Source organism: Dendrobates tinctorius, unplaced genomic scaffold, assembly GCF_039654945.1.
Source record: "Dendrobates tinctorius isolate UK_male_01 unplaced genomic scaffold, ASM3965494v1 ptg000007l, whole genome shotgun sequence".
Taxonomy (NCBI): Eukaryota; Metazoa; Chordata; class Amphibia; order Anura; family Dendrobatidae; genus Dendrobates; species Dendrobates tinctorius.
Genome location: NW_027361675.1, coordinates 6,586,617 through 6,603,684, shown reverse-complemented (window position 1 = coordinate 6,603,684; position 17,068 = coordinate 6,586,617). Strand labels below are relative to the sequence as shown.

The following is a 17,068-nucleotide window of genomic DNA, read 5'->3' as shown; positions in this document are numbered from 1 at the left end:
AATCAATCTCATTGGTTGATCTAGTTTTAAATACCCCTTCCTGTTGTGATAATTATCTTACCACCTGATGAAGACAGCGTCTGACCGTCAAAACGCATTGTGGAATAAAGAAAATAACCATTGACACTGTGTCCTGAGCGCTTCTTTGACCGTAATCATCAGCAACCTCTTTTTTTTCCTCTCTTGGGGGAACACGGCTGGAGCTGCAGTGGACCTTTTAATTTATACAAACCTCCCATGGCTGTACTCTCAGCACTCCCTGGAGACTGCAAACTTATCCTCTCCTATAAAATGTATTATGGTTGTAATCATAAATAATGATATCCATCAACCTTCCCTCTCAGTGGGAAAAACAGAGTCTTTTAGCATCTGTAAAATATTTGTCAGATCTTCTGACATATTCTATTCAGCAAGTAAATCTGAATATCGACAACAAATTCGTGGTTATATGTACCCAATTAGAAACAATGAATACAAAAATTACAGCCACGGACAAAAAAGTTGAGTCTATAGCCACCAAACAGAATACACTGAAGACAGATCATTGCCTGTTAAAATATGAGGTTAAAGCACTAAAGGCAAAACTCACAGACTTGGAGGATCGTAACAGAAGATGTAGCCTCAAGTTTAGAGGTGTTCCAGAAAATGTTTCTCCTGCAGATCTTGCTCCATATATCCAAGATCTAATTCATAAGGCTCTACCAACTTCCTCTATCATTGATCTGACCAGAGATAGGGCTCACAGGTTGCAAAAACCTACTTTTCTCCCAAAAGAGGTCCCAAGGGAAGTGATTGTTAAACTTCATTTCTTTCAAACAAAAGACAGACTATTAGATTATCTTAGGAAGCATAAGAATTTGCCTCCTCCATATGAAAACATCAAAGTGTTTCCAGATTTTTCTAAAGAGACCTTAAACGCAATAAAATCATTTGCAGGTATTGCCACCATCCTGAGAGCTAATAACATTGTCTACAAAAGTGGTTTCCTCCCTAAAATTACCGTATATACTCGTACTTGTGTATAAGCCGAGTTTTTCAGCCCCTTTTTTGGGCTGAAAAAGACCATTTCGGCTTATACACGAGTCATACACCTGAAAGCCAGCAAGGGAGGGGGAGCAGGAGACATGATACTCATCCTCCCGGCGTCTGTATATCCAGCTCAGCTATATCTCAGTCCCGGCTGTCTGCATCTCCCTTCCTGTCTTCTTCCAATAGGGGTGGAGCCGCATATTCATGACTTTAATGAGCAATACCATGTGACCGCACACTAAGAACACAGGAAGGGAGATGCAGACATCCGGGACTGAGATGTAGCAGAGCCGGATATGCAGACACCCAGAGGGTGAGTAGAACTGGGGGAGGGTGAGCCAGCCATGCCATATTCACCTCTCAGTCTCCCGGGTCCTGTAGAGAGCCGGCAATGCTGAGGAACAGTGGGCAGCTGATGAGAGGTGAATATGTCATTTTTTTTAATAGCAGCAGCACCAACAGCATTATATGGAGCATATATATTAACATGGAGAATGTTATGGGCCACAAATAACCTTTGTGAAGCACTATATGGGGCATATATATTAACATGGAGCATGTTATGGGCCACCATTAACCTTTGTGCAGCATTATATGGGGCGTATATTAATATGGAGCAACTTATGGGGCCACCAGTTTACTTTTATTAGTATCTATTTTTATTTTTGAAATTTACCAGTAGCTGCTGCATTTTTCACCCTAGGCTTATACTCGAGTCAATAAGTTTTCCCAGTTTTTGTGGCAAAATTAGAGGGTTGGCTTATACACTGGTCAGCTTATACACGAGTATATACGGTAATGTATTTTCCAATGGGAAATCTCATCCAATACTTGATCCTGATGATGGTTGGTATTTTTTTTAAATCTATAACATTCCTGGTTATGACCGCAATCCCTATCGAAAAAGGAACCCGGAACCCCTCAAGTGACATCTTGGGAAGGTGTTCTACCAAAGTCTTAATTCTTTGTGTCCTCATTCCAGGACTCATGGGCAGAGTCTGCCAAACTTTTCTTTACCCCCAACATCTGGAAAAGGTACTTGAGAGCCCGAGTTATGCTGCCCTCGTCCTCTTCATCAGATCGTCTGGGGGAACCCAGTATTTATTTTTTTCTTTTTGGTATTTCCATGTTTCTGAATTGTAACATTAACAATTCAAACAATTCAAAAAATTTTGTGAAATGTAACATTTTTATTCACTGGTTTTATTGCCTAAATATTAATAACCAATGTACTTGAATATTTCTGGCTCACCAACAGCATTTCAATATGTGTAATTATGACGCTAAAAATTTTGACATTGAATGTGAAAGGCCTTAATAGCTCTTTCAAGAGGTATTCCGTTTGAAAAGAAGAAAAAAGATCCAACTCTGATATAATAGCATATCAGGAAACCAAATTTGCACAGAACAACCCACCAGAATTCTCTCACAGGGATTTCCCTCATATATTTAAATCCTCGTCTGAGAAGAAAAAAGCTGGTGTGCTCATCGCAATTAAAAATTCTGTAAATTTTCAATTAATTTAATTGATGACAACAGAAGATACCATATTCTTATATGTAATATCAATACAACAACCTACATGTTAGTCAACATCTAAGCTCCCAACAGAGGTCAAATTTAATTTTTAAATAAATTAATGAAAAAAGTACGTAAACAAAAAAGGTCACTTACTTATTTTTGGAGATTTTAATATAATACATGACTAGAGTAAAGATACTTCCGCTTCGTAAAGGAACAAAATGTTTACATTGAAAACGGGTTGATAAAACAGCAGTTGTTTGATGCATTTAGGTGTCTCAATTCTTCTTCAAGGGAGTATACTTATTACTCAGATAAGCACAAAACTTTTTCTAGAATTATTGTTATTATTATTGATTTAGAATTGTGTTGATTTTGACAAATAATAACACCCTTCAAAGATTCAAAAATAATAAAAATTGACACTATTTCGTATTCATACCACGTTCTTGTGAGATTAGTTTTGAGGCCTACTTCTTTGAACAACTATTCTAAATTATGGAGATGCAACTCCTTTTCTTTATTCTCCGGAATATAAAGAAAAGATTGAAAAAGCCACTAATTGTACTTTTTAGAAAATAGTATATATTATATTTCCCCAATTACCATCTGGAACGCTCACAAACCAGTTCTCAGAGGGATCCTTATACAGTTAAATTCTCAGCATAAAAGGAAAACTGCAGAAAAAATACAAGAAATTTCACAAAGGATTGCAGTAGAAGTAGAAAAACAGATAGAAAACCCCACAGAGAACTCTCATTCTATTATACTCCACCTTAGAGCAGAACTAAAATCCATTATTTTAGATGGCTATGATAAACTTATGAACTTCATTAAGCGTAATTATTATATGTCCCATAACAAACTGTCTAGACTAAAGACCAACAAGGTCAAAAAACAGCGTATGAAAACTAGAGTCTCTTCTATTAAAAATGATGGAGATAAATATACACATCCGCAAGAAATTGCTGAACAATTTGAGGGTTTTTGCTCTGCCTTATAAAATTTAAAGGATGATAGAAAAACAATTCAACCAAAATCTATAGAAATACACAAATTTCTTTCTAGAATTAATCTCCCACAACTAAATACAAATGAATTATCATTGTTAAACATCCCGATTTCAACATATGAAACTGACAAAGCTATAAACGCATTAAAGGAAAGTAAATCACCTGGACCAGACCGTATACCTAATGAATATTATAACATTTTTAGACACCATCTTTTAGATCCCCTAATGTGTATGTTAATACAGCCATCAATGAAGGTAAATTCCAAAAGGAATCCTTACAGGCCACTGTAGTGGTTATTCCAAAATCAAATAATGATCCAGAAGTAAGCCCAAGTTACAGGTCTATAACCCTCTTAAATAAGAACATCAAGATTTACGCTAAAATAATCTCAGAAAGGTTACTCCAAATTATGCCCTTCTTAATACATTCAGACCAAGTTGGATTCATTAAAGGGAGGCAAGCCTCTGACAGCACAAGAAGAGTACTAAATTTAATTTCCCATGTGGAAAAGCAAAAAATTCCTTCTATATTGCTCTCTCTAGATGACAAAAAGGCATTTTTGTGTTGTTCCAATACACAGAAAGGAAATAAACATGTGTATGACAAAACATGTGCAACTGTAATTATTTTCTAAGAGAAATACTTAAATTTTCTGGAATAATTTTAAGGGTGCCAACACTTTGAGCTATGGCTGTATGTATTTGGTATAATAATTGCCTTAAATTGTACATCATCTACTTCCGTCTGGATGTCCTCGAATCCCACAATCCATGGCGCCATACCGGAGGTACGCTGACCGCCATATTGTAATACCCAAGTGATGGGTATTCCAATATGGCACCCGCTGGTAGTACCAGACCCTTCCACAGTACCACCAGCGGGGCACCACCAGGACCCCTGCCGCCGGACCCCCGCCGCTGCCTGCCCACCCCCCTCTGTGCAGTCACAGCCAGCAGGAGAGACACACACACACATACTCACACACACACACACACACATGTACTCATACACACATGTACAAACACATGTACTCGCACACACGTGTACTCACACACACATGTACACACACACATGTACACACACATGTACACATACACACGTGTGTGCACACACACATGTACACACACGTACTCTCACACACATGTACTCACATACACACACACACGTACTCACATATACACACACACTCACATATACACACACACGTACTCACATATACACACACAAGTACTCACATATACACACATGTACTCACATGTACACACACACATGGATTCACATATACACACACACATGGACTCACATATACACACATCTAATATATTTGCCTTAAATTGTCCGTCATCCACTTCTGTCTGGATGTCCTTAAATCCCATAATTCACCACGCCGACCAAAAGTACGCCAACCGCCATATTGGATTACCCAAGTTATTCCAATATGGCACCCGGTGGTGGTACCAGGCCCTTCCACAGTACCACCAGTGGGACACCACCGGGATGCCCACGTCGGACCCCCAGCTGCCACTGAACCAGCTGCTGGAACCTGCCGCTGGACCCGCTGCCAGGACCCACCGCCAGATCCCCACCAGGGCCCGCCGCCGTCTGACTACAGTCACCAGATCCCAACGCTGCCTGCCCAACCACCTCTGTGCAGTCACAGCTGGCAGGAAAGACCGCGGCTTGCGGCATGTGCTGGAGATGGGGTGAAGGGGCACTCTGGTGATGTCGCCCCCCATCTCCAGCACAGGCCGCAAACCACCGTCTTTCCTGCCGGCTGTGACTGAACAGAGGTGGGTGGGCAGGCAGCGGCGGGACACACACCCCACACACACACACTGCCCAACCGATGTGATAGCATTGGGTGGGCACACCTCTAGTATATCTAATATATAAAGCTCAAAGTGTGTATGTATGTATGTATGTATGTATGTGTGTATGTGTGTATGTCCGGGATAGGCATCCGCACCGTCGCAGCTACGGCCACAAAATTTGGCACAGTCACACGTCTGGACCCCGAGAGCGTCCTAAGCCATGTTGTGAGGCAAAATTTTAACCCCACGCATTCCAATTCACCAAACAATTTTGCTCCTGTCTACCTACTGGGGAAAAAGTGTGTGCACGTCAAGCCCAGCCCCTCATTATGATGTCATAATGCCCCTATCTACATACTGGGGAAACAGTGTGTGCGTATCAAGCCCCGCCCCTCATTATGATGTTACAATGGTTGCCATGGCGACGCTGATGTCATCATAGGTTGCAAGCCCCGCTGCTCATTATGATGTCATAGTGGTTGACTATGGGATGGAGGATGTGTGATGGGTATACGGGCACTGGACTATGGGATGGAGGATATGTATGATGGGTATATGGGCACGGAACTATGGGATGGCGAATATGTGTGATGGGTATATGAGCATGGGACTATGGGATTGAGCATGTGTGATGAGTATATGGGCATGGGACTATGGGATGGAGGATAATTATAATTTGTTATAACTAACCACAGTTAGTTACTATGCCTGGGCAGCGCCGGGCTCTTCAGCTAGTAATAATTATAAGTTAAACTTACACTTAAGGCTTTAAATGTAAGTCTACATTTAGGAAAACCTTGGACCAGTGTTATTTTAATTTCACAGTTTAATGGATACATGGAATGTAATATTATATACTGTATTTAAAATCGCACAGCAGAAACAGATGCCAAAGAAGCAACTTCAGGAATGTTTAATTCAGCAGATTTGATATAGATCTCTATATATAGTATAATGAGAACATAATGAGTTACCTTCTTGTATTTGTCAAAAGGTTAACTGGAAGCCTTAATCGTTCAGCTCTCATGAGGAGGTAAATTTACAGTCCTGTCCCTTTTCTACTTGAACATAATTGTAACACATTAAATAAGTTACTGCTTTACCCTAAAGAATTTGCTAGCAATTTTCTTAAGACAAGAAATAACAAATCTTCTAGCAATTTCCTCAGCTCTTAGTTTTTTTGTTTTTTTTTACATCCTTTTTTGTATGGTTCTGATTGCCTTGCTCTTATTCTATTGCCAATTTTTATTATTTTTTTGCTATTAACCCCTTCACCCCCAAGGGTGGTTTGCACGTTCATGACCGGGCCAATTTTTACAATTCTGACCACTGTACATTTATGAGGTCATAACTCTGGAACGCTTCCATGGATCCCGGTGATTATGACATTGTTTTCTCGTGACATATTGTACTTCATGTTAGTGGTAAAATTTCATTCAAATAACTTGCGTTTATTTGTGAAAAAAACGGAAATTTGGCGAAAATTTTGAAAATTTCGCAATTTTCCAACTTTGAATTTTTATGCCCTTAAATCATAGAGATACGGCACACAAAAAACTTGATACCTAACATTTTCCACATATTTACTTTACATCAGCACAATTTTGGAACCAAAATTTTTTTTTGTTAGGAAGTTATAAGGGTTAAAAGTTGACCAGCGATTTCTCATTTTTACAACACCATTTTATTTTTAGGACCACATCACATTTGAAGCCACTTTGAGGGGTCTATATGATAGAAAATACCCAAAAGTGACACCATTCTAAAAACTGCACCCCTTATGGTGCTCAAAACCACATTCAAGAAGTTTATTAACCCTTTAGGTGCGTCACAGGAATTTTTTTGAATATTTAAAAAAAAATGAACATCTAACTTTTTTTCATAAAAAAATACTTCAGGTTCAATTTTTTTTATTTTACCAAGGGTAACAGGAGAAATTGAACTGCAAAAGTTATTGTGCAATTTGTCCTGAGTACGCAAATACCTGATATGTGGGGGGGAACGACTGTTTCGGCGCATGGCAGAGCTCAGAATGGAAGGAGCGACTTTTTCAATGCAAAATTGGCTGGAATTCAGATTGGACGCCATGTCACGTTTGGAGAGTCCCTGATGTACCTAAACAGTGGAAACCCCCTACAAGTGACCCCATTTTGGAAACTAGACCCCCCAAGGAACTTATCTAGATATGTGGTGAGAACTTTGAACCCACAAGGGCTTTACAGAAGTTTATAACGTACAGAGGTACAATTAAAAAATCATATTTTTTCCACAAAAATGATCTTTTCACCCCAATTTTTATTTTCCCAAGGGTAACAGGACCCTAAAAGTTATTGTGCAATTTGTCCTGAGTACGCTGATACCCCACATGTGGGGGTAAACCACTATTTGGGCGCATGGCAGAGCTCGGAAGGGAAGCAGCGCCATTTGACATTTTTGGCTGGAATTGAGATCGGACACCATGTCGCGTTTGGAAAACTCCTGATGTACCAAAACAGTGGAAACCCCCACAAATGACACCATTTTGGAAACTAGACCCCCAAGGAACTTATCTAGATGTGTGGTGAGAACTTTGAACCCCCATGGGCTTCACAAAAGTTTATAACATAAAGCCATACAATTAAAAAATCATATTTTTTCCACAAAAATGATCTTTTCACCCTCAATTCTTATTTTTCCAAGGGTAACAGGACCCTATAAGTTATTGTGCAATTTCTCCTGAGTACGCTGATACCCCACATGTGGGGGTAAACCACTATTTGGGCGCATGGCAGAGCTCGGAAGGGAAGCAGCGCCATTTGACGTTTTTGGCTGGAATTGAGATCGGACACCATGTCGCGTTTGGAAAACTCCTGATGTACCAAAACAGTGGAACCCCCCACAAATGACACCATTTTGGAAACTAGACCCCCTAAGGAACTTATTTAGATGTGTGGTGAGCACTTTGACCCCCCCAGTGCTTCACAGAAGTTTACAACACCCGGGCGTGAAAATTAAAAATTCGTATTTTTTCCACAAACATGATCTTTTAGTCACCATTTTTTTATTTTCCCAAGGGTACCAGGAGAAATTGGACCGCAAAAGTTGTTGTCCAATTTGTCCTGAGTATGCTGATACCCCATATGTGGGAGAAAACTACTGTATGGGCACACGTCGGGGCTCGGAAGGGAAGTAGTGACGTTTTGGAATGCAGACTTTGATGGAATGGTCTGCGGGTGTCATGTTGCCTTTGGAGAGCCCCTAATGTACCTAAACAGTGGAAACCCCCACAAATGACACCATTTTGTAAACTAGACCCCCCAAGGAACTTATCTAGATGTGTGGTGAGCACTTTGAACCCCCAGTGCTTCACAGAAGTTTACAACGCCCGGGCGTGAAAATAAAAAATTTGTATTTTTTCCACAAACATGATCTTTTAGTCACCATTTTTTTATTTTCCCAATGGTACCAGGAGAAATTGGACCCCAAAAGTTGTTGTCCAATTTGTCCTGAGTATGCTGATACCCCATATGTGGGAGAAAACTACTGTATGGGCACACGTCGGGGCTCGGAAGGGAAGTAGTGACGTTTTGGAATGCAGACTTTGATGGAATGGTCTGCGGGTGTCATGTTGCCTTTGGAGAGCCCCTAATGTACCTAAACAGTGGAAACCCCCCACAAATGACACCATTTTGTAAACTAGACCCCCCAAGGAACTTATCTAGATGTGTGGTGAGCACTTTGAACCCCCCAGTGCTTCACAGAAGTTTACAACGCCCGGGCGTGAAAATAAAAAATTTGTATTTTTTCCACAAACATGATCTTTTAGTCACCATTTTTTTATTTTCCCAAGGGTACCAGGAGAAATTGGACCACAAAAGTTGTTGTCCAATTTGTCCTGAGTATGCTGATACCCCATATGTGGGAGAAAACTACTGTATGGGCACACGTCGGGGTTCGGAAGGGAAGTAGTGACGTTTTGGAATGCAGACTTTGATGGAATGGTCTGCGGGTGTCATGTTGCCTTTGGAGAGCCCCTAATGTACCTAAACAGTGGAAACCCCCCACAAAAGACACCATTTTGTAAACTAGACCCCCCAAGGAACTTATCTAGATGTGTGGTGAGCACTTTGAACCCCCCAGTGCTTCACAGAAGTTTACAACGCCCGGGCGTGAAAATAAAAAATTCGTATTTTTTCCACAAACATGATCTTTTAGTCACCATTTTTTTTATTTTCCCAAGGGTACCAGGAGAAATTGGACCCCAAAAGTTGTTGTCCAATTTGTCCTGAGTATGCTGATACCCCATATGTGGGAGAAAACTACTGTATGGGCACACGTCGGGGCTCGGAAGGGAAGTAGTGACGTTTTGGAATGCAGACTTTGATGGAATGGTCTGCGGGTGTCATGTTGCCTTTGGAGAGCCCCTAATGTACTTAAACAGTGGAAACCCCCCACAAGTGACACCATTTTGTAAACTAGACCCCCCAAGGAACTTATCTAGATGTGTGGTGAGCACTTTGAACCTCCAAGGGCTTCACAGAAGTTTATAATGCCAGGGCATGAAAATAAAAAAATCGTATTTTTTCCACAAACATGATCAATTAGTCCCCAATTTTTTTATTTTTCCAAGGGTAACATGAGAAATTGAACCCCAAAAGTTGTTGTCCAATTTGTCCTGAGTACGCTGACACCCCATATGTGGGATAAAACTACTGTATGGACACACGTCAGGGCTCGGAAGGGAAGTAGTGACGTTTTGGAATGCAGACTTTGATGGAATGGTCTGCGGGTGTCATGTTGCCTTTGGAGAGCCCCTAATGTACCTAAACAGTGGAAACCCCCACAAGTGACCCCATTTTGGAAACGAGACCCCCCACGGAACTTATCTAGATGTGTGGTGAGCACTTTGAACCCCCCAAGTGCTTCACAGAAGTTTATAACACTCGGACGTGAAAATAAAAAAATCATTTTTTTCCACAAAAATGATATTTTTGCCCCCAATTTTTTATTTTCCTAAGGGTAACAGGAGAAATTGGACCCCAAAAATTGTTTTGCAATTTGTCCTGAGTAGGCTGATACCCTACATGTGGGGGTAAAACACTGTTTGGGCGCATAGCAGAGCTTGGAAGGGAAGGAGCACCATTTGACTTTTTCAACTCAGAATTGGCTGGAATTGAGATCAGACGCCATGTTGCATTTGGAGAGCCCCTGATGTGCCCAAACAGTGGAAACCCCCAATTCTAACTCCAACCCGAACCCCAACACGCCCCTAGCCCTAACCCTAGCCCTAACCCTAGCCCTAACCCTAACCCTAGCCCTAGCCCTAACCCTAACCCTACCCTAACCCTAACCTTAGCCCTAACCCTACCCCAACACACCCCTAGCCCTAACCCTAATGGAAAAATGGAAATAAATACATTTTTTTTATTTTATTATTTTTCCCTAACTAAGGGGGTGATAACGGGGGGTTTGATTTACTATTTATGGCGGTTTTTATGCTTGGCGGCTGTCGCACGCTAAAAGACGCTTTTTATTGTAAAAATAGTTTTTGCATCACCACATATTGAGAGCTATAATTTTTCCGTATTTTGACCCACTAAGTCATGTAAGGTCTTATTTTTTGTGGGACGAGTTGACGTTTTTATTGGTACCCTTTTCGGGCACGTGAAATTTTTTGATCGCTTTTTATTCCGATTTTTGGGACGCAGAATGAACAAAAACCAGCGTTTCATGTATTTCTTTTGGGGGGGTGCGTTTACACCGTTCCGCGTGTGGTAAAATTGATAAAGCGGTTTTATTCTTCGGGTCAGTACGGTTACAGCGATACCTCATTTAGGTCTTTTTTTATGTTTTTGTCGGTTTTATGCAATGAAAACTATTTTATATAAAAAATAATTATTTTTGCATCGCTTTATTCAGCGAGCTATAACTTTTTTATTTTTTCGCTGATGATGCTGTGTGGTGGCTCGTTTTTTGCAGGACAAGATGATGTTTTCAGCGGTACCATGGATATTTATATGCTTCTTTTTGATCGCGCGTTATTACACTTTTTGTTTGGCGGTATGATAATAAATCATTATTTTTTGCTTCGTTTTTTATTTTTATTTTTTAAGGGGTTCGCTAAAGGGGTTAACTAATGGGACAGTTTTATAGGGTGGGTCGTTTCAGACGCGGCGATACCTAATATGTGTACTTTTATTGTTTTTTTTTATTATTATTTCCAAAAAATGGATTTATTGGGGGAATATTTTTTTTTTTTTTTCTAATATATTTGGCGATTTTTTTTAAAATTATTTTTACACTTTTTTTTATTTTTTTTTTTACTTTATTAAATAGTCCCAGGTGGGACATCACTGTCCTGTGACAGATCGCTGATCTGTCACATCACAGATCACTGTGACAGATCAGCGATCTGACACAGGCACTGCAGAAGGCTTCCTCATGCCTGCGCATTGCAGGCACTGAGGAAGCCAGCTTCCTGCAGGCCCCCGAAGGCCCCCGTCGCCATCTTGGATTCGGGGGCCTTGAGGAAAGGAGTCCCCCACAGCAGCGCTGCACATTGCGCTGCCGTGGGGGGCTCAGGGAAGCACGGAGGGAGCCCCCTCCCTGCCGATGCTTCCCTTTAACCCCCGGTACACCGCGATCGTGTTTGATCGCGGTGTGCAAGGGGTTAACGTGTCGGGGGCGGTCCGTGACCGCCCCTGACACATTGTGCCGGGTGTCAGCTGTGATTATCAGCTGACACCCGGCCGCGATCAGCGGCGCTCACCACGTGGGCGCCGCTTATCGCGCCGACGTACTATCCCGTCCATGGGCATAGGGGCCCAGGTCCCATGGACGGGATAGTACGTCGGATGGCAGAAAGGGGTTAAAATGATTAACTTGACTGTGTGTTTCTGTAATTTAAGTACATCTCTTCTTTCTGACAAAATTGTTACACTGATCCTAAAAACTAGAGGTACAAGGCATAATGATAGTTAAGCTACGCTCACACATTCAGTATTTGGTCAGTATTTTACATCAGTATTTGTAAGCCAAATTCAGGAGTGGAACAATCAGATTAAAAGTATAATAGAAGCACATTAACCATTTATGTATTTTTCACTCAGTTCTGATTTTGGCTTACAAATAGTGATGTAAAATACTGACCAAAACTAACCACATAGCCTTCTACAAGATGGTGCTAAAATGAATACTGTTTTTTTAATTTGTTCCACTGTTGTCCCAAAAACAGCTTTATTGTAATGTGTTAGTGAAGGGGCTCAGTGCACACTTAGTGTCGCTAAGTGCCTCGGAATACCATTCCACCCAGTTATTTAGACTATGGATATGCCTATATTGATTGAAAGTGCAGGTTTGCAAGAACCATTATGCAATCATTTTATGCGATCATTTTCCCTGTGGAAGGGTAAGGAACAGACCTGACACTTTCCGTAGACAATGCCCTCTCAATAGTCCTACCTTCCCTTTTTATAGCCTTTTCTTGCCTAAATCACTATGTGCACATTATTGTGATATTATCATGCATTATTTTTGTTGAGGTCATAGTGAATTGGTAAACTATGTGAAGTTTATATTGAGTGACATATTGCTAGAGTTGGCGGATTGCACTAAATAAAAAATATAAAATAAAGTACAATCCCGGGGTCCACCGTGCAGAGATGTAACCTGCTGCTAGTCAGAAAGATGACGGAACAAAGCAGCAAGCGTTCACTCACCTTAAACACACTGTGTTAATGTCACACAGTAGAATCAGAACACTGTGTATCAAGCTCTGTTACTTCACAGAGAGGTAATGCACTAAATATGCTAAGTACTATGCCCTGTTAACATCACAGGGAAGTTAGCACGTGGATTATGCTAGCTCGGCAACTAAACTGTGCTAACCACACACATGAATGAAGAAACAACTCTTATGATACTAGGTACAATACCCTGTTGCCTTCATAAAGAAGTACAACATAGAGGTTGAGCTTGCTCTGTAACTGAACTGTGCTAACCACACACAAGAATGGAACAGATACTAAGCTAAGCAGCTAGTTATCCCAGTCCTGATGCTAATGAACTTGTGCCTGACCGGCACCCTAATCATGTAGCAGACTAGAGACTCAGGCATTGAGCCATGGGTACAAAACCGCATAGGTGTGTTACCTGCCTGCCAACATGTACAGTCTTTGAGCATAGACAGACACACACAAACTTGCAGACAGAGTGGAAGAGTATCCACCCAAACACACCAAACATAAATGTCACTAGCGCACCCGCGTGCACGGCTTAGAGCCTTTTATATGCTAGGCTCCACCCCAAACACTCATGCCCATTCGGTCAAGGCATTGTCCACGGACTATTCTGGAGCTGCTCCATCACCAGAGCAGCTAACGTCCGACCACCAATGAGAAGATTCCACAACACGGACATGCTCAGTAAGGTGATCTCTGGACTTAGACTCCAGAGTGCAAGGCTGCACCTGTATATCACTGATTACCATAGACTTGGCTGGAACGCCAGCAGTAACCAAACATATATCATGAGCCTGAGCAAGATGCTGGGACCGACATCTGTGCTGAGCAGCAACTGCAGTGGCTGGATATGAATTGATTGCAGTGTATCGGGAGCATAGGGAAGCATCAGACAGGGAGGGGGCTCCCTGCATGCTTCCCTGAGCCCCTCGGAACAACGCGATTTGCTCGCGTTGTTCCGAGGGCCTCCTTCCTGCAGGCCCCTGGATCCAAGATGGCCGCGGGGGCATTCCGGGTCCTGCAGGCAGGTGGCTTTCTCAGTGCCTTAGGTCTTAAATTGAATTTGCTGAAAATACACACCGCTCCAGCTTTTTTGTCTTTCCTGTCCATTCTAAATGCAAGAGTAGCTATATACATTTGTCACCAAGTCATGACTTTTGTCCAGCCAGGTTTCCATACCCACCACATCATAATCTGTGGCTGATATGAGAGTCTCCAATTCATTAAATTTGTTTGCAAGACTTTTGCATTTGCCAGCAGACATTTAATACCATTAGTACATTTATCATACCTATTCACCTCCCTACTTTCCTTGCATATCCCAGCTCTCCTTAAATTCTCATTAACCCCTACCATCTTATTCTCTCTGTCTAATCGATCTATCTCGTTTTTAGCACAACAGCCTTCCCTCTCCCGAGATAGTAGTTTAAAAGCTCCTCCATCCGTCTTACCATTTTTCCCCCAAAGTACAGCTGCACCCTCCCCATTGAAGTGCAGCCCATCCCTACTGTAGATCCTGTAGCTGACAGAAAAGTCAGCCAGATTCTCAGTGAACCTAAATCCTACCAATTTCTAAGCCATTTATTTATCTCTCTAAGTTTGCGCTGTCTTTCTAGTGACGCTCATGGCACTGGCAGTAATACTGAAACACACCACCTTGGAAGTCCTGACTTTCAACTTTTCTTCTAGTTCACGGTAATCATTTTTAATTACCTTCCACCTCCATCTAACTTTTTCATTGGTACCAATGTATACATCGACCTCTGGTTTTCCACAGCCCCACCCTACAATCTGTCTATCTGATCCGCAATATGCCGAACAAGAGCACCCTGCAGATAACACACTGTTTGGCAATCACCATTTTGGCACTGTACGTCTAATTATAGAGTTCCCTACCACTAACATTTCTCTGGCCTTTGCTACATTCCTATTTTCTTCCTTCCTACTCTAGTCATTTTCCTAGTTGCCAGTAGCAACATCCTGCTGTAGTGATGGGCTTGCATTCCTAATATCAGCCAAACAGGCATATTTACTAATTTGTGCCAGTTCAGGACTGATCTCCCTGACACTTTTTACCCTATCCCTACTTCTTGTGACGCTAGTCACAACCAATGGCTAGCTGTGAATCTGTGAGGAACACCACACCGCACTTGCTCACTGAGCCAGTGCGCGTGTCCAGAGTAAAACAAACTGTGCTCAGAGATACCTGTGGAGCGGGGCAGCAGCGGTGAAGATGCGTGCTTCAGACTAGCAAGACCTGAAGCACGTGACTGCTGGGGGCGTGGCCTAAACTTCAGAGAGCTAGGAGCTATAGGAAAACTCCTAGAAAGGTAACTACCGGACAAAGTTACCAAGGGGCATAAACATGATCAAGCCGGGGTCAAAACACAAAATAGCATGACAGTACCAAAGGGTTAGACAGATCGGATAGTCAGGACGTAGCAATAGATCAGAAAACCAGAACGGGCAATAGACGGTACAATAGGGACAAACTGTAACAAAGTAGCAATAGCCAAGCCAGGAGGTCAGGACCGGAGAAGACAATAGTACCAAATGTGAGACAGAGAACAGAGTGAAGGGACAGACTGGGTCATACACGGGAAGCAAACAAGCAATGCAGTGTACACGCACACCAGGGGGGTCAGACACACAGCCAGAATAACAGTATAGCTGACAGGGAATCCTAGTCTGGAGTGAGTATAAATACCCCTCCCAGATCCAAAGGGAGGCCAGCAAAATTAACCCTGAGAAAACAGGGCATTAACCATGTCCTAACCATGACAGAATCAGTGCAGTCAGACACTCCAGGGTCAATATCAAAATATCACATAGTAAACAAAGAGAAAATACTAAATTGTAAGTCAGGTCACATGCCAGGGTCAGAATACCAGAGAAATAGCGGATAAGCAAAAGGGCAATAACAAACGGGTAGTCTAAACACAGTCCAAAGGTCAGCAACGGAAAATCAGATGCAAGGGGGCAATAACAAACAGGTAGTCTGAACACGGTCCAAAGGTCAGCAGCAGAAGAAGATCAGAATTTACAGCACAGGGTACAGGCAAACACACCAGAGAGCACAAGCTTACAACAAGCTTATGACTGGCAATGATCTGGGTCAGACAGCTCACCTATATAGTAAGGCAATTTCCAAGAACATGGAGCACCTGTGGAAATCTCTGCAACATCCAGTCAGATAGGTCAACCGAGCTGTCAATCAAAGCACCGACAGCTCAGCACGCCACAGCACAGGATCGATATCAAAATGAGGAAATGGTTGCACTCAGTTGCATTAAGGCATATCAATGTGAAATGCAAGAAGTGTGAATAGCGTAATGGCTTTTGAAATTTAGGAATAGCACGAGATACTTAGCACAAAATTTGGCAAAAAAATGTGAGCCCATTCACCAACGTCAAGGTGATTTCATTGAACGGGTCCCTGACCTGACTGCCTCGTGTGAACACTTACCTATGGCTAATAACTTGGTAAAGCCTGTATTTATAGGAAGATCGGAACCAAATGTGATTGAATGGAATTAAAATCCAAGCATGGTGAAAGGCAGAGTGCTCAGTCAGAAAGTTTGCATACAAATTCTCATGTGTTATTCCTAAATTTAAAAAGCCATTATGCTATTCACACTTCTTGTATTTCACATTAATATGCCTTAACGCAACTGAGTGCAACCATTTCCTCATTTTTATATGAAAGCTGCTTTTTGGTATGCACCTATTCAGACTAATTCTTGATGTGGCATCAGTTTTCTGTAATTTGTATGCTAGCTTTCTGACTGAGCACTCTGCCCATGTTTGATGCGCGAAACTCGCACGAGTCTCTTCCATCAACACACGGCGCTAGTGCCAGCACTCAGGACTGGAGCCGCGGCTGCAGAGAAATACATGCAGCCACAGCTCCGGTCCTGAGTGCCAGCGGCAGTGACGGGTGTTCATGTGAGAGACTCGTGCGAGTTTCTCGCAT

At 42.0% G+C, this 17,068-nt stretch overlaps 1 pseudogene; it reads left to right on the top strand.

Annotated features, from left to right (window-relative positions):
• The first annotated feature begins 317 nt into the window (after positions 1 to 317).
• Positions 318 to 17,068, top strand: part of LOC141088945 (uncharacterized) — a 67,404-nt pseudogene continuing 50,653 nt past the window's right edge.